Raw genomic sequence first — 18357 nt, 5'->3', positions numbered from 1 at the left:
TCAGTAGCATAATTTAATACCATTTTTCATCTTCATGGATGAAAAACAGAACCCCTCGAATCCTCTCGATCTGGTAAACAGAAGTTCAAATAAAGCACAAAGACAAACGCATATTTAGGATGGAAAAACGGTAAAACGGTGAGTAAATTATTAGAGAAGATTCATTTTTGCTTCTGCCACAATGATCTTCCCTCTACTATCGGCTTGCATATCTTTGTATGCAGATGATCCAAAATTATACATCTCCTGAACTAAACCACTTTTTTTTTTTTTTTCAGGAGAGCTTAACATAGTAGATAATTGGACAAAAATGAACAAGCTTGTACTACAAAATCTTTGAATTTGATGTGTGTCTGTGTTTGGGGGAGGGGCTTCTTACACTAAACATTTTCACGTGATCAACGCATGAAAATGACCCGTAATCTCTTCACGGCGGAGCGGCGCAATCTTTCTCATTCTCTGTGCCCGTCACATGTGACATCACATCGCACGTCAGAGTTTGTACTCTCCTCACATTTCTGAGTCAGTGTTAGTGCTGGCGTGTGTGTTCATTAATAAGGCCGCTCTCTCTCTGGAGGATCCTGGGTAAGGACCCTCCAAGGATCCCATCTTAACCTGGAGGTGCGCACATCAAAGGGAAGCCTGATTGGCAACATGGAGCTTTGATCACACAGTTACTACACTCCCAGAAGACACCAGCTGCTCCCTGCTACCCTCAAGTGTTTCTCTGTGTGTGTGTGGGTGTGTGTGTGTGTGTGTGTGTGTGTGCGTGTGTGCGTGTGTGCACATCCACATGCACATCAAGTTCTTCCTCCTGCCGTTGAATACAAAGTGTGGCACTGTCCTCTTCCAATCTCTGTAACCTGAGGAGATTTTTTTTTTCTTGTTACCTCTCCTTTTCACTTCTCTCCTCCCCTCTGCCTCTTTCTTTCTCCAATCCATACAACTTGCAGGTGTGCACTTCTGTTTCTCCTCGCCTCACCCTCTCCTCTCCCGCGCTTTCATCTGCTCTTTCAGCCCAAACTTTCCGTTTCCCCTCGCCTCTTCTCTCCTCTCTCCTCAGAAGGGAAAGTTAGAAGGAGAGGAGAGGGGAGGAAAAGAGAGGAGAAAAGGTTAGGAGCAGCGAGTGATGTGTCCCTCTTCTTTTTTTTCCTCTCCTCTCCATCCGTCTGTTTGAGATAAGTCACCTCTCTGCACCCTGAGGCTCCGTTTGCTCCTCATTTTCACCCATATGGAATTGGTGCTGGCAGCAGTGGTCGTGGTAGTACTAGTAGCTGTAATATTTGTGGCAGTAGTAGATGTTGCATTGACTGTAGTATTAGAATTAGCACTAATAATACTACTTGTTGTAGTAGTAGCAGGAGGTGTAGTGGTGGTAGTAACAGCAGCAGTAGTAGTATAGCATTTATGTATATATCTTCAAGTTAGTTTGTATTATTGCTCATATAGGGGTCGTTCCATGTCATTTGACCAAATGGTCCACGCACTTGGGTCTCAAAAAATTCTGAAAAATTCACCAGTTGTTCCTTATTTATCCAACAGGCACACTGTAAAATTTTAGTTTGCTCAGATAGATACTTTTTGAGATATATTTAGTGAGGGGAGTATGTGTTGGTTTTGATGCGATTTTTATGCATCCTTATTTTCCCTCCATTTTCAGGTGTCAATATCTCAGGAACTACACCACGTAGGAAACTGAAATTTGGTACGATAATACACCTCCACCTGCTCTCTCAGAATATACAAAAACATCTGTCATACATCATAACTGATAGGCATGCCAGCCCCTCAAAAATGGATAAAAAATTACCCGGGTTTTGTGGTCGACCATGTTTGGGCCTTCAGAAAACAACTTTGTTTTTGCCCCAGCTTCTTGATTTTTTCAGAGCTTTGAGATACATACATGGACTGCTCAAAGCATTAATGCTTAGTCAGATATATGCATCGGTTTCTGGATGGCAGCTTCTCCAAATCCAAAAAAAAAAAGTTTCCGTGTCAGATTTTCATTTTCCCATAACTGCATGTGGGAATGTCTTAAAAAAATCTGATCTCTGTTTTAATTTAAAGTTCAAAGCTTACTCTTTCTTGGGATATAAAACATTTTTTCCTTATGCAAGTTCTTCATTTTTTTTTTTTTTTATCCCAAATATGGGGCTATTTCACCACTCGCGAATATTGAAATTCCTCAATATTAGACCATTGTAGCTTGCTTCTGTGTCTTATATTCATTTATTGTTTATTATTTGTTCATTATTAACCTAAAATATAATGACCATTGCATCAGAAATGCATTTATTTGTCACATCAACATGTTCATTAACTTTTTTACCAAATCTCTTGAGGTACACATTCATACAGTTCGGGTTTTCGCTTCCAAAGCTAATACTTTACTGTGGAAATTTGATTTTTTTGAGACCCAAGTGCGTGGGATGTCCTGGAAATTTGGTGAAATGACATGGAATGACCCATAGTTGTATTTGCTCGTGTAATACATCCACCAAGTTTGGTCTGTTAACTCCTTCCCTGTGGCAGGAATGAGGGCTTCACAGGGGAACGCACTGCGTTGAAGTAAACACAGACTGGAAAACAACATGGTTTTGAATGGTGACACAAAGCTGGGAAGCTGTTTTGAAGGATGCAACAACACACGCTCGTTTGAGTTTCACTTTCATCGCTGGTTTCAGCAAATCCATGCGGAGGCTGCAGTGAATCCAAACTCACACACACCCTCATGCACACACCAACACAAGAATGCTTCACACAGCCACTTCTGTTACCCAGTGTGTGATCTTCAAAGCTTTGTTTATAGCGGGTGCAGCCTTTATTTCAGTCCCAAAAAAATACTTAATGACATCATATACAGTAGATTTCCAAGAACAACAGACCACCTGACACAGATATACAGGAAGCAGGAGAGTATAATTGGCGATCCATGTACAGTACTTTATATACCTGTAGTGATATGTGTAGTCTGCGGTCCATAGTACATATTATCCTTAAATGGAGCACTAATTGGTCAATAAGAGCATTCTGCAGTTTGATATTACTGAATGGCTGCCGTCACTAAAAGGCATTAAATAAGATCTAAAGGTTATTGTGGAGACAGAGAAGGAGCTAATAATTCCACAGTCCTCATATTGATACTTCTGAATTTGAATAACAAACTGCATGGTGATACAGGTGATATTTAATTCATGTTGGAGCAGTACATTCCCTGTGAAGCTCATTCCTGCTACAGGGAGGGAGTTCACAGACCAAACTCTGGTGGATGTGTTACATTTCTCGTGTTTAAAAGGCTGCTTTCAGACGCCTTTCTCTTGCATTTAAAGTCACCCTCCGCTCAAAAATGTGCATTTCTCATGTTTTTGTCCCCTAAAATGTTTAATCTTGACTCTACTGACTTGTATCTGTGTGTGGCAGCTACAGCGATGCAATGCACATTTAATTCGGAATGATCAGATGATCTTGAAAGTTGCCAGACAACGCCACCCTGGGAATTTCACCCAGAGAATTATTTCTTTGATATACTGAGGACACACAGGTTCGTCACTCAAAGGGCAGGAGACGTGGGTTCAAAAATGTACAAAAATATTTTATTTTACAGTTTTAAAAATATACATGTTCTGTTTAAAAACACCATTCACACGGGGAAGGGAAAAAAAGGGAACCTTATCAGGTGCTGAGGCTTACCGGTTGGACAGGGGCTAGTGAAAGGGAGAGGGATCCACCAAACCAACTAAAATCACCCACGCACACGTGACACACACTCTGAAGTGAACCAAATCCCAGGGAGCACAGCACACACGAAGAGGGGGGACCCGCCACCCGGATCACCAGCGCCACCACCAGCCTTCAGCAACTGAAAAGGATAACAGAAATTAATGAGGGAGAAATAAGCAAATCAACACAACAAAACCCACTAACTGAACAAAATATAAATGATAGCAAGATTCGAATTAATATAACAAATTATACAATATAACAAATACCCAAATGGAAACAAAACACACAAAAAAAAGAATAAACTAATCCAAATAAAAGAAAAGAATATAACTACCAGTCAATCACACATTTAAAAAGATCAGTCCATAATTAGCTCCGGCCGACCAACCACCAGAAACAACAGCGGAGCCAGCGGCCGACAAGTTGCTGGAGACAACAGCGGGTACGGCGGCCGACCAACAGCCGGAGACAACAGCGGGTACGGCGGCCGACCAACAGCCGGAGACAACAGCGGGGACAGCGGCCGACCAAATCGGCCGGAGACAAAACAGGCGGAGACAAAACAGGCGGAGACAAAACAGGCGGAGACAAAACAGCAGCGGTCCCAGTCAGCTGAGCGTGACGTCAGCAGCGTAATTGCGAGCAGCTGATTCCAAATGCACCTGTCGGAGATAGCATTAGCATTTAACGCTAAACGCTGGACAATAATATGGTTGCTACGAAAAGTAAAACCCATACAGACCTGTCAGCAGCGGCGGACACACACACATGAGGGAGGCAGAGAGAGCCCAGGCATCCACCAGCACTTTACCTGCGACCACACCAGCGTTAGCTAGGTAAAAGCATGCACGATAACGCCAAGAGAGAGAGGACACCTACCACAAGCCAGGAGTGGGGCACACGCACAGACAAGCGGAGGGGACACACAAGCCCGGACTACAGTCGCTCTGCGGTACAAGATAAATGCCTTAAGCATCTTCATTGACGAGACAAATGATCAAAAATACAGCATGGGACATACCTGTTGCAAACAGACCCCTAACACGAGCGGAGGTGACGCAGATGGGAGCGCAAAGGAAGAGGCGGGGGGAGAGCCACTGCTTATATACTCCGCTCCTACTCAGTAATTGGCCACCAGTGGCGCACCATACTATGAGGCAGGTCAGTACATACAAAAGTAATACATATTTCTATACTGCTACATGTGCACAGTTTGTCACCATAGAGGTGTGTGTGCACGCCCCTAAGCTCTCAGATTCAGACGATCCGAGGCCAGCTGGATTTGGTACATCACAATCCCACAGCCAATGCCATCAGCTGACAGGGTGCTGCTTTCCATTAGTGTAGGGTTTCTCAACAGGGGCGTTGGAAACAATTCTTTTGACAGGGAGCCGTTGGGGGCCATTGAGGATCTTTGAAAAAATAATAATAATAATAATACATATATGTAAATATGTAATATAAAAGCCTATATTGTATAACACCAAAGATTCATAGATTCAAGATTTTTATTTGTCACATGCATGAATGTACAAGTACAGCAGCAGTGAAATGTGATGGCAACAACTCCAGCACTGTGCAAGTAAAATAAGATAAAAATAAAAATAAAATTGAAAAGTATATATACACACTCCTATATACAATTATGAACATTAAGTGTGCTGTAAAATAATAAATAGGAAATAGCCCTAACCCTTTACCCATATCTTTTCCCTGGAGCTTCCAGCAGTTGATGATTTCTGTTGCACACTTCATCGAGAGACACGGCAGTGGCCATGACCGTGACCAGAGTGGCGAGTGATTGGAGCGTCCAGAGTGGCGAGAGCCACGGCAGTGGGACTCAGCATGGAGGAGCAAGACACTCGACTTGAGGGATAAGCAGCTGACAGTAACGAGCATCAGTGCAGCGGCAACCGAAGAGCTAGGCGAGGGGTTTCCCCGGACCAGGAGCGGCCAGGGAAAGAGAACGACTGAGCTGCAGTAGTGTCCGCCAACGCCCGTTCACTCCAAAATACGTGAGTACTGTATTTGTTGGCGGCATGAAGTCCTGAAAGCTGGTTGCACGCACAAATACTCGTTTCGTTTTTTTTCTAGTTTTTACAATTTTATAGCCTACCATTTCAAATTCTACAGTTTTATTTCTTTGTTTTTATAGCTGTTTTAAGCCTTTTCCGGTTTTACAAGTATTCTGTAGAATACCTCAATTATGGGTTCATACCCTTTCCCAGCAATCCACAACTGCCAATGTGTCTGTTGTGTGAATTGGTTTTCAGCAATGAGGCCATGAAACCCTCTCGCCTGAAGGAACTCCTCACGAAAATCCACCGGGACAAAGCGAACAAGGAGCGGCCGTTCTTCCAGGCCCTCAAAGAGAAACATGCAAGGAGCAAGATCACCAGTGTTTTCGCTCGATCTGCCAACCAAAATGACAGTGGGCTGCTGGCGTCGTACAACATCTTCCGTGATGATTGCAAAATCTGGGATGCCATTCACAGATGGAGAGAACTTGATCATCCCTGCCGTAAAAGAGGTTATCTCAGCTGTGATGGAACGTGATCCCACACAGGTTGTGAAAGCTCTCCCTCTCAGCAGCGACACTGTGTCACGCAGGATAAAAGAGATGGCGTCCGATTCTGAGGAGCAGCTGTGTGCGATCCTGCGGGACACTCCGTTCAGTCTGCAGCTGGATGAGATGATCCACGTCTGACAATAACGCTCTGCCTATGGCGTACGTCCGCTATAAAGCCCCCTAACACTCAGGAGACGGCTGAGGAATTTATGGTTGCCAGGTATGTGGAAACCAACACCAGGGGTCAGACCATTTTTAACGCAGTGGATGCGTACTTGCGAGAGAAGGCCATCCCCAGCACCAACATCCTCGCTTGTGCCACTGATGGTGCCCCAGCCATGGTGGGCCGGTACCCTGGATTCACCTCTCTGCTAAAGGAGTGGGTCCCACATGTCCTCACGGTTCACTGCTTCATACACCGCCATGACCTTGTGGCCAAAGCAATGAGCCCTCCTCTCCATGACTCCATTAATATTGCAATCAAGTCAATAAATAAAATAAAAAGTCATGTCCTGAATGACAGGCTGTTCCGACAGCTGGGTCACGCAAATGAGGAGGAGTTTGAGTGTCTTCTCCTCCACACCGAGGTCCGCTGGCTCTCCAAAGGAAGCCGATGCAGCTCTCGCGGAAAAGGTGTCTGCCAGCCGCTGCGACATCATCATGTACCTCGCAGACTTTTCTGACAAGATGAACGAGGTCACACTGAAACTTCAGGGAAACGGCGTGACCCCGGTGAAGTCCAAGGCCGTTATTCAAAGCTTCGTCTCCAAACTCGCCCTGTACAGACGAAACGCAGGCAGACGGGAGTTTGCTCACAGCTGACCAAGGTGATTTATTTTTCAGAACCAATGTGAATACATTGCCTTTTAGGCCACTATAGGTAAATCATTTCAGTTTTATATCATTATTATTTATTTATATTATTGGTTATATTCACTGCAGGTGTCTGACTCTGAATCGCTTACCGACAAGCGCCTCCTTCTTTACACCGACCATTTGAAGAAGGAGGCTCAAGCTCACTTCCTTACATCCTGATGTGAAGAAGCGCAGAGCTCTCAGTAACGGTGCCACGGCGCGTCATGATGAGGCGCCATCAAAACCCTCTATTGAGGCTCAGAAAATTTAGCTGCTTTTTCCACAAATCATTTCCATGAAAACTGGGCTGTTGTAGGCTGTTCTAGTCCAGTAAATGTTGTAATGCTGTTCTTGTTCTCTGTTCTGAAATAAACCTTTTTTTTCCCTCATTCTGATTGGCTGCTGTTTAATCCACATTTTCTGATTGGGTGGGGATAGTAATTAAGCGACACCTCAATTAAGATTGTTTGTCAAAATTTTTATCCAAATGAAAACTAATTATAACTACAAAACAAGACAATAATCAACATTAATATTAAGGAAAGACGACCAAACTACATGATATTTAATGGGGGGCGGTAAGCAACCTGGATGATGTACAGGGGGGCGCTGAACTGTGCTGAACTGCTGGTCCTGTTTGGAAACGGCTGCTTCACATGAAAAATATTAGTGAAACTGAGAGATTGGCTGACATTTTTTTTTTCATGTTTAGATTATGAAATATGGCACAATTTTCATTTGTTGTACGGGGCAGGACTTTGACGTTTTCTGAACAGAGCTCTGCATACGAGCTGGTGTGTGAGACGGGTGTGTGTGGAGCCTATTTGCATATTCACAGATCTGTGCATTTTTAATTTGTGCATTTTCATTTCGAAGGGTAAGTTTTCAGTTACATTTAGGGTTTTTTGGGGCTTAAGAAATGGCTGGAAGGAGATTTTAAAAACTGCATGAAATGGACTGAAGCAGGATGTTTGGGCAGGATATAGTGCAGGGAAGGGTCATTCACAAGTTCAAACCAAAATAATATTATTTTGGGGAAGGTATACACTTTAATTTGAAGGGATGAGGTGGATGAGAGAGGATGTTTAATTTGAAAGATTTGAAATTTGAATGTAAACCCCACCAGTGCAGAATAACGTCACTATTTAACCTTTGTCTGGTGTTCGGATCTGTGGGACCCGTTTTCATATTTTACCAAAAAGAAAAATGATACGATTCATTATTTTTTCAACCACAGTCTCACTGGCCTTGGCTCATTTTCTGTGATGAACATATATCAGAACACATTTTCTACACATTTATATTGCATACAGGATGTAGAGTGGTGAAGTCCCACCCACCCTCTTCTGGTACATGGGTCCTCAAAAGCAAAAAATCATGAATGCGATCCAATGGGTAGATAAAAATTATTTTCTGGTTCCGTTTGAATTGTGCCATGGATTTCACATATGTTGTTTGTGATATTTAAAGATAATTTTTCACGCAAAGAAGACTACAATTTAGCGCGAAGAATATTAATAATGTTAGGTTTTGTGTGAGCCCGCTTTGTGAACTACAACTCTTCGCTGCTCTCGGTGTGAATGATATACGTCACCACCCGCACTGGAAGCCAACAACAGACATGGCCATTTCTCTGCTCCGCGCTGAGTTTTTGAGGTTCTGAGTTTTTCCGCCCGGCGGCGGGGTCTGCTCGCCCTCCCGCCCGGCCCGGCGCTCCGTCGGCCTTCAGAGACGCGGACAATCGGGAACAAAACACACCGGCATCTTGACTTGAATCTGGATGGAGGGAAATGGCGATGACGTGACGTCACATACGCGACACAGTATGTAGTCTTTCTAATTGTGTTTTCTCAACAGCATTTAACTGAACAATGGCGCAATAAACGGTCAAACTCTTGACATGAAAATTTGTTATTTAAGCCTATAAACAACATTTGTGTAATCCATGGCATAACGACGGGGGGACCAGGAAATAATTATTTTCTGTCCATTGAACACCATTCATTTTTTTCGCTCCGAAAGGTCCCATGGGGGCCCACCGGCAGGGGCGGGACTTCACCACTCTGTTAAGGTCCTCTGAACCCGGGGCCAATAAAAGTGTGGAAACTGTAGGTCCTATGCACCTTCACTCTGTCCTCGTCCTGCATGGGGTTTGCTGTTAGTGTGTGTGTGTGTGTGTGTGTGTGTGTGTGTGTGTGAGTTTTGTGTTTTGCCGTTCCCACACAAGGTTGCAACATTATTTCCAAACTGAAGTGTCGACACCTGTCTGCTCTCACGTTCCCGCACATTTTACCCTCTGTCTTGCCGGGAATCTTTATTTTCTCAGACTCCATCCCAGCTGCAAACTGGGGGCAGGACACAAAAAACATAGCTTTGCCAGTGTGGTTCCTTATCACAACTTACCAAGATGGTCAAAAGATTCTGTGCTCAGAGGGCCCGCCCCAGGACGAGAACAAGCCTGTCATCAGCTCGCAAGTGAAGAAATATGGATCTCAAAAATTGGTGAAATTGAATCGTCTATTTGCCCAAGAAATGAGCCGCCCTGCATGGCTGCCAGTGTGATGAGGATGCAACCAGGGCCAACATGGATGGCATTACTCATGTGCAGGACATCGAGTCTCCATCCAGAGAATTATTCTGGGCACAATATACACGCATCAAGTGCAAGACGTACATATGCAACACACACACACAGTAAAGCTCTGCCCCTCATGTGTTGTACAGGCTGGTACCAGGCAGTGTGTTCGATGGGGCTGATGTGTTGTCTAGACTGACACGGTTACTGCATGTATTCAGCTTGTGTTGAGTAAACAGACCTGAATGTGTTAAATTTCTAATTAAGTTCAAAGTTTTAAAAACCAGTACTTACAAAAAATCTTGCTTCATCTGTAAATGTGTTCAAGATAAACATCTTTTTTCTACTCTTGATTATTATAGATTTTCTGTTTTTATTTCATTTTTTATTTAAAAACAAACAAAAAACGAGGAGCACTTTTCACAAATGTGATCTAACAAAGGTAAAGGACAAATATTAAGCTGTCTATATTGCTGGTAATTGGAATGAAGTAAACCTCTGTTGAGAATTTTAACATAAAATTGTTTGGTTGTGTTGAATTAGAAACCCAGAAATGCAGCGGGTGTACCAGACCCTGGCTGAATAACAAACACTGGCTGAGTATATGAACACCACACAGGGTTAATTCTTGACTGACTCTTGGAAACCTGTCCTCAGACTGACTCCATGGCTCTCAGCTCCATGTGGCTCATGAGGAGCAGCTGGGAAAAGGAGTTGGGAGGTAAAACTTGCAAACTACACAAGTACATGTTGTATGCATGTACAGTGTGTACAGTGCTCACTCACTGAGCAGCGTCATGGCTCTACTTCCTGTCAAGACTTAATAGAATCTCCAATTTTAGATTTCATGAGTCAAAATATGCCTGTTTTAGAAAATAATTGTGACACAGATGTAATCGTGGCTGGAACATGAGCCTGGTCTCAAAATGCGGCTCAAACTGAGAGCTTTCATCTGCCAGAACTTGTTTTAACAGCCACCTGTCCCACATGCTGATTGGACCCTTGAGAGTTTTCCCAAAATGCACTTTTTCCAGTTTTCTCTGATGAATTAACAGAAAACATACAACACCTCCAGGACACCAGCGCTGCTTTCTGTTCCTCTGAGTCACAGACATTAAACTGCTCCAGTTTTACTGCTGGAACTTTAATTTTTCTCAACTTACTGATGCTCAAAGTTGGTTACAGAAAAAATTGTGTTGAAGAAAAACAGATTTTGGTTTAGGATTGTGCCACAGAGGATGGATGTAAAACTGACTTGGCTGCAGTTTTGAACAGAGCTCAAGTGTATTTTTCAGCGCTGACAATTTCATGTTGCTACCTCTGTTAGGAATGAAGTTATGAGGCTCAAAAACACTAGAAAAAAAACATGTGAATAAAAAAGTGTGAAATTTGGACCGTCACAGACCCCCTCTGTGACGTGTGTCTTAGTCCATGGGCCAGACCAGATATCAGTACCACTCAAGGTGGCAAAACGTACACATGATTTTTTAAAGGATACATGTTTATAGATAATATTTTGCTGTGATAACCATTCCTGAATGGTAGCTGTATCACAGTTATCAGCGCATTAAGTTATCCACCCCCTTAAGAAAATTACATTTTAGACGCTGGTGCATATCCCAGTTTAGGCTCATGTACATGCCATTTTTTAAAATCTAACAATATTGTCCTTGATATCATTATAAAGGAGGCCTTCTAAGCTTTCATTTAAGCTCAGTTGTGAATCTTTCTGACCAACATAGAGGCCACTGGAGCTCTTCAAACTGTCAACAACGTACATTTTTACACAGTTTTCACCTAAACTGTATACTATCTTTTAGCCATGTGTCATCTAAGAACAACAGGGACACAATGTACAAAAACTGGTATACTCACAGGACCATAAGGATTCAGGAAATGTATAATTTGCCGATTTTATTTCATTGTCAGAGGGGATGGTAAGCCTTAATTTCGAAGAGCATGTACAAAAAGCACAATGTACAACAACTGGAATAATCACAGGATCCTAATGATTCAGGAAATATATAATATACCCATACTATATTATTGTTATGGGTCATTGTGAGCCATCTACAGGGTCCAAGGATCAAGAGAGATAAAGCAGATGTCCAGTCTCTCATTGACCTTATGGAGAACAAGTGGTTCAACCCCATGTCTCCTGATGAAAACGATCTGGTTAGCCTGTCCACTGGCTCCATGGCTCCACCTGATGTGACCAGAGATCTCCTGAAAGCCCATGAGATAGGAGAGGAGGCCTATCGGGCATTCAAGCAAACAAGGTTAGATGAGGACACACCATCTTCGAAATGACAAGATGACCAAGCAAAGCCTGAAGACATTCTCCAGCGTCAGCACAAAAAAAAAGCCAAAGGAAAGATAGGACAGGATGTGGTGCTGAAGGCACACAGAAATCTGTTCAGCCACATGATCCTGTTGGCTGAAAGCAGGAAGATAAATATGAAGGGTGTCCTTGCCCACCCACTGGGCCCACTGCCATGGGAACTCGCAAATGCTGATGGGTCCTATCCCTATTAAATAGTACAAGATAGTGAGTGTGTGCGTGTGTGTAAGTGAGAGATTTGCAAAGGGATTGTGCAATAAAACTAATGATAGTATAGGAAAGTGTAATAGAATATTAGTCATGCAATAGGCAAGGGGTGTGCAATAGTGCAAATGGAGAGAGTGTGTGTATATGTGCAAATCTCTCCCAAGGGAGACAATAAAAATAACTAAACTAAAAAAAACGTATGAAAAAAAAAAACAAACCTGCACTTGCCAGAGAGCTGGAAAAGAATGTGTCTCCAGCAGAACAGACCTCAAACCCATCCACCTTCATCATTGATGGGATGAGCCTGGTCCAGAAAATGAATGGTAACAACAAAACCTTTGGACAGGTGGCAGATCGCTCTTCTCTCAGGTCCTCCATGAGGGGGCTCAGAGTCAGAGGATTGATGTTGTGTTTGATGTTTACCGCCAGACTTCAATCAAAGATGCTGAACGACTGAACCAGGGTGCAGACCTCACTGTCCAGCACAAGAACCTGGCAGGAGGACACCACGTACAGCAGTGGAGAACCTTCCTGTGTTGTCCTTCCAACAAGACCGGTCTCATCGAGTTTCTGGTGGAAGAGTGCAAACGCCCACAATACAGAGAGAGGCTGCAGGGCAAGGTGTTGTACATGACCTGTGAGGAAACCTGCTACAGGTTGGCAGATGATGGGTGTGAAGAAGTAGCAGAGCTGCACTCCACACATGAAGAAGCTGACACCCGCCTGCTCATGCATGCTTCAGATGCCGCGAACATGGGCTCCAAAGCAGTCACCATCACAGCTGAGGACACTGATGTCATGGTGCTTTGTCTTGCCTTCCAGAAGGACATCACCTGTCCCATGTACACGAATTGTGGTATAAAGAACTGCACACGGTATGTGGACATCAGCAAAGTGGCAAGCTCAGTTGGAGACAGCCTCTGTGACTGCCTAATTGGCTTACACACCTTCACTGGGTGTGACACTGTCAGTGCATTCGTTGGTCGAGGGAAGCCGAATGCCCTGAAGATGGTGAAGAAGGACACTTCCTACCAAGGAACCTTCAGTGGACTGTCATGGGACATCAGTGAGGAGCTGGTCCAGAGAACTGAGGAGTTTGCATGTCATGAATGCAGCTAACAGCAGCACTGGAGAGGTGAACCAACTGCGCTACCAGCTCTTCTGCACCGAAAGGGGAGAGGTCGAGTCCAGCCAGCGACCACCATGTAGAGACAGTCTCTTCCTGCAGGTTGAACGAGCCAACTATCAGGCAGCAATCTGGAAGAGCAGTCTGCAGGCTGACTGTGTGGTGCCAAGTCCTACCGTGCATCGATGGAAAGAAGATGAGGGCAAGCTCGCCATTTACTGGATGCGCTCCCCACCTGCACCAGGTGTGGTCTTGGAACTGCTCATGCAAAATACCAAACTGCACGTGCTTGTCAAATGGACTGGCATGCACAGAAATGTGCAATTTACAGACGTGCAGCAATCAAAAACTGCAGGATGATCCAGAACCCGACTTGGAACTTGGGTCAGATGATGAGAGAGATGAGCAGTTTGAGTGACATTATGTAGTGATTCTGGACTTGGTTACCCTTCTCAACACTATCCTACGTAAACACAGAACTTGATAGCCTAACATTTATTTATTTATTTATTTATCCTATTATTATTTATCCTATTAACTATAATCAGATCTTGACATATTTCCATTAATAACCGTTCTGTGGGATTAAATGCATCATTCACTTCCAGTGTTCATTTTTTCACATTTTACAGTATGACAGTGATTTTTCTGTTTAAAGCATCTTATCACCATATAACTCTTTTACCACTAGTCCTCCACTACAGTCATTGGTCAATTTTTCCCCTAGAACTTTCAAAGTCCATGTATGTATTCGACATCTTTAAACAACCAACCTGAAAAAGCCATCGAGAACAGAAAGAGTCCTCGTTCCTTTCATAGTGTCTGGGCTACCAGTTTTTGACAAGAGATTTTGACAAATGGCATGTACATGAGCCTAAACCAGGATATGCACCAGCGTCTAAAATGCAATTTTCCTATGGGGTTGGATAACTTTATGAGCTGATAACTATGATACAGCTACCACTCAGAAGTGGTTATCATCGCAAAATATCATCTATAGACTTGTGTCTTTTCAAAAATCATAAGTAAGTTTTGCCACCTTGAGTGGTACCGACAGGTGACATCTTGGGCTCTGGCCCATGGACTATGTGTGTGTGTGTGTGTGTGTCAGCCTGGCTGCCTAACGGCATTAATTGACTGATTGCAAATAATAAAAAGGAAAAACAAAACTGCATCCGTGGAAATCACAAAAACCAATCATGAGAGCGGCTGTGATTTGTCAAAAAGTGTTGATAGAAGTCGCCAGGAAAAGGGACTCAAACAGATTAAGCAGCTACTCTGTTTTCCTATATGCACATAATGCACATATTATTTTACAACTAGGATTAACGCACATATTTATACATAATGCGCATATTTTTATATTTTTCATGTCTTTTCTATTTCTATAATTAAGCTTATAAATCCTCTGTTTTACGGGAAGCAGAGTCAGTCATGTGAAGTCATTTCATGGAGACTTTAAGGACCACGAGTCGCCAAACAGGCACCAAAAAAAAGCCCATTCAGACAGACAGACAGACAGGCAGGCAGACAGACAGACAGACAGGCAGACAGACAGACAGGGAGACAGGTAGACAGACAGACAGACAGACAGGTGGAGTGTTGCAGAGTGAGCTGCAGTGTTGAACAGCAGAAGTGAAAACAGCCCAGAGGGAACGGCAGCTGAAGTTCAGCTCTGTCCTGCAGCAACACACTGACAGCTTACACACCATCCTGCCTGAGACGGGTGTGTGTGTGTGTGTGTGTGTGTGTGTGCATGTGCATCTATCTATGTATGTTTTCATTTGTGTGTATGAGCGTTCCCACTTCTGTGTACCTGTGTGTATTGACATTTATGCATGTGCACGTGAGTCGGTGCTGTATACATTTGTGTTTACATATGATTTCATCTGTGTGTGTGTGTGTGTGTGTGTGTGTGTGTGTGGTTTGTCCCTGTATGCCCTCATATTTTTTTCTCATTTATCTGTGTAGCTGTGCGTGTCTGTGTTGAGAGTGTATGTGTATTTGTGTCTATTTCTATGTGCTGTGGCTCTCTGTGGGTGAGTATATGTTATGGTGTGTGTGTGTGTGTGTGTGTGTGTGTGTGTGTGTGTGTGTGTGTGTGTGTGTGTGTGTGTGTGTGTGTGTCCCCAGGCTTTAATAAGCCTCTCTGTGATAAGTGCAGCTCTCTGTGCCCAGAGCAGCAGGTTCAGCTGCTGAACTCTCAGTCCAACAACCTTTTGGTATCTGACTGAAATGCCAGACGCTGCCAGAATCTGACACACACACACACACACACACACACACACACACACCCTGTGCTTTCATTATTTATTTAGTCATTTATTTATTTAGCTTTTACAATGATTGTCATTTTCAGGTTTTCAGTACCGCTATCAAACCTACATCACGCTACACAAGAAACCAACAAACCGCAGCAACAGGAGGCGCTCGCTTTAACTAATGACTGATCTGTGAAGGTAAGCACAAAGGCTCATGGGACTGTTGAATGTTCAAGTTTGAATTGTTGTTGTGATGTTTTGAGTGTTATAATAGATAGATAGATATATAGATAGATAGATAGATAGATAGATAGATGTACTTTATTGATCCCAAACTGGGAAATTCTGATGTTACAGCAGCAATGGAAACATAAAATAAAATACAATTTAAATAGAAAAAATGCAAAAATATATACAATAAAGACTATATACAGTAAGTACAGTAAAAAATATAAACATCAAAGCCTATATACAATAAAAAATACAAACAATATGAAAATATACAGATGGTAATATGAAATACACAGGTGGTTGCAATAGTTAAAAAACAGAATGAATGTATATTAACCAAGATATAAATAATGTAAATAATGGGGTTTTGGCGTTTGTTTTGTCAAGGCTTCTGTATTTGGCTGTGGCTGGCGAGATGACGACGTGGACGGACCAATGGGATGAGCTCTCGGTGTGCAGCCGGTGCTCATGGGAGTTGTAGTACCACAGAATCACACTGAAAAGATTCAATCAGCTCAGCAGTGATTTTTTTTTTTTTTTATTCATTTAATTTCTGTAAAGAAAATGCCGCCGGCGGAAGTGTCTGGTTTTAACTGCTGGATTGTGACGTGAGGTTGAAGTCACAGCTTGGATTTTGATTCTCAGCATTTTGACTGTAATCTGAGATTAAAGTCAGAATTCTCCCTTTTCTCTGAATTCTGACGTTTGGTTCAGAACTTATTTTCATGTCTGATGTTTTTGTTTGGTTTGCTGTGTGTGTGTGTGTGTGTGTGTGCATGCTTGTGTGTTGTGTGTGTGTGTGTGTGTGTGAACTACGTGCTGTGTGTATTTGATGTATTTTTAAAGGTGGGTTTCTCCTTTCTCACACTCTTCTCTCACCCTCCTTCTTCTAATCTCTCTCTAATCTCTGTCTTTTCTTTTCTCTCTGTTGAGTATCTCTCTCTCTCTTTCCCTCCCTCTCTCTTTCTCTCTTTCTCTCTCTCTCTCTCTGGTCTCTTACTACCAGCAGTAGGTGGTCTTTGATCTGTGCAGCGGCAGAGCCTTCAACTCTACCTTCTCACTTACAGAGAACGGGCTGCCACTGTGGGTCTCTGCCCACACACACACACACACACACACACAGCATAAAAAATACATTTTCCCACCGACAGAAAGCAGGAGCAGGTGAAGCAGCGGCTCTGCTCTCTGACTGAGACACAAACAGCAGCCGGCCTGCGAGGGGTTAACAGCTGCTCCAAATACTATTGAGTTTCCTTTAAAAAGAGCTTCATTTTTGTATATTGTGCCTCACATGGAACGCCAAGACTGCAGATATTAAATAATTTCGTTTAGTTTCACCAGCTGTCTCATAATCGTACAGCAGGCTGACACCAGGTTTGATACTGAATTCTTGGAGAAACTGTGAATTTGTTTGGGGGAAATGTGGCCGAGATGTTTGTTGGATAAACCTGCAAACTGTACGAGACAGATGTAAGCTCTGTAAATTACCCAACAGGCATCTCTCTCCCCCTCTACACCAAAGGCCACAGAGCTGTTACTGAGTCCCTATGCTTCCCTGCTGGAGCTTTACAGCCACAGTGAGATTTTAAAGCTGCACTGAGCAGTTTTCTGACCACTAGAGGGCGTTGGGAGCACACGCTCTGTTTGTAAAAAACAAACAAAAAAAATCACTCCTCCTCCACCAAACCGCATGTACAGTGGTCCCTTGTTTATCGCGGGAGTTATTTTCTAAAAATAACCCGCAATAGGCGAAATCCGCGAAGTAGTCAGCTTTATTTTTTACAATTATTCTAGATGTTTTAAGGCTGTAAAACCCCTCACTACACACTTTATACACTTTTCTCAGACAGGCATTAACATTTTCTCACTTTTCTCTCTTGTTTAAACTCTCAAAGTTCAAACCTTCGTAGAAAAATAAGTCCAGTATTATAGAATGAACGCATTCTGTACTGTACAGGAGACACGGCACGGAGGAGACTGATTGACAATGGTCTACAGTCCCTTAGCCAATCAGGACGCAGAACACAATGCGCTGTAAAAATAATAATAATAATAAAAAAGCATGCAAAATTGCACCAAAAAAAATCCGCGAAACTGCGAGGCCGCGAAACGTGAACCGTGTTATAGCGAGGGACAGGTGTACAAAAGTTTTGTTTGGATTGAAATGCTCTTGTTGGATTATTCAGATTACTTTTTCCCTGAGCTCCAAACTGAACATGTGGTGAAGCTGCTTTCAACAAACGTTTTCTGTGGATGCGACGTCTGATTTATGAGGCACTTGCACTGCTGATTGTTTATCTGCAAAATGTGACGTTTCAGAGACGTCTGGAGTAAAGCTGAGGCGGCGAGGAGGTGAAGTGGAGGGCAGAGGAGGAGCTTAATCGGCCGACACAGAAAATACAGAGAGCGTCTTCTTTTCGTTTCTTCAACGCGACGTTATACGACAGCCTCCCGCGGACTGCTCCATGG

At 43.2% G+C, this 18357-nt stretch overlaps 1 protein-coding gene and 1 pseudogene across 1 annotated transcript in view; one reads left to right on the top strand and one right to left on the bottom strand.

Moving 5' to 3' along the window:
* The window catches only part of LOC115359829 (zinc finger protein 585A-like), a 1044768-nt gene that overhangs the window by 962012 nt on the left and 64399 nt on the right, over positions 1–18357 (bottom strand). The window lies entirely within an intron of this gene.
* Positions 4876–7114, top strand: LOC115359087 (SCAN domain-containing protein 3-like; annotated as a pseudogene).

Source organism: Myripristis murdjan, chromosome 5 (assembly GCF_902150065.1).
Source record: "Myripristis murdjan chromosome 5, fMyrMur1.1, whole genome shotgun sequence".
Lineage (NCBI taxonomy): Eukaryota > Metazoa > Chordata > Actinopteri > Holocentriformes > Holocentridae > Myripristis > Myripristis murdjan.
The sequence above is the reverse complement of the archived record's forward strand: the minus strand, read 5'-3'. Positions and strand labels throughout refer to the sequence as shown.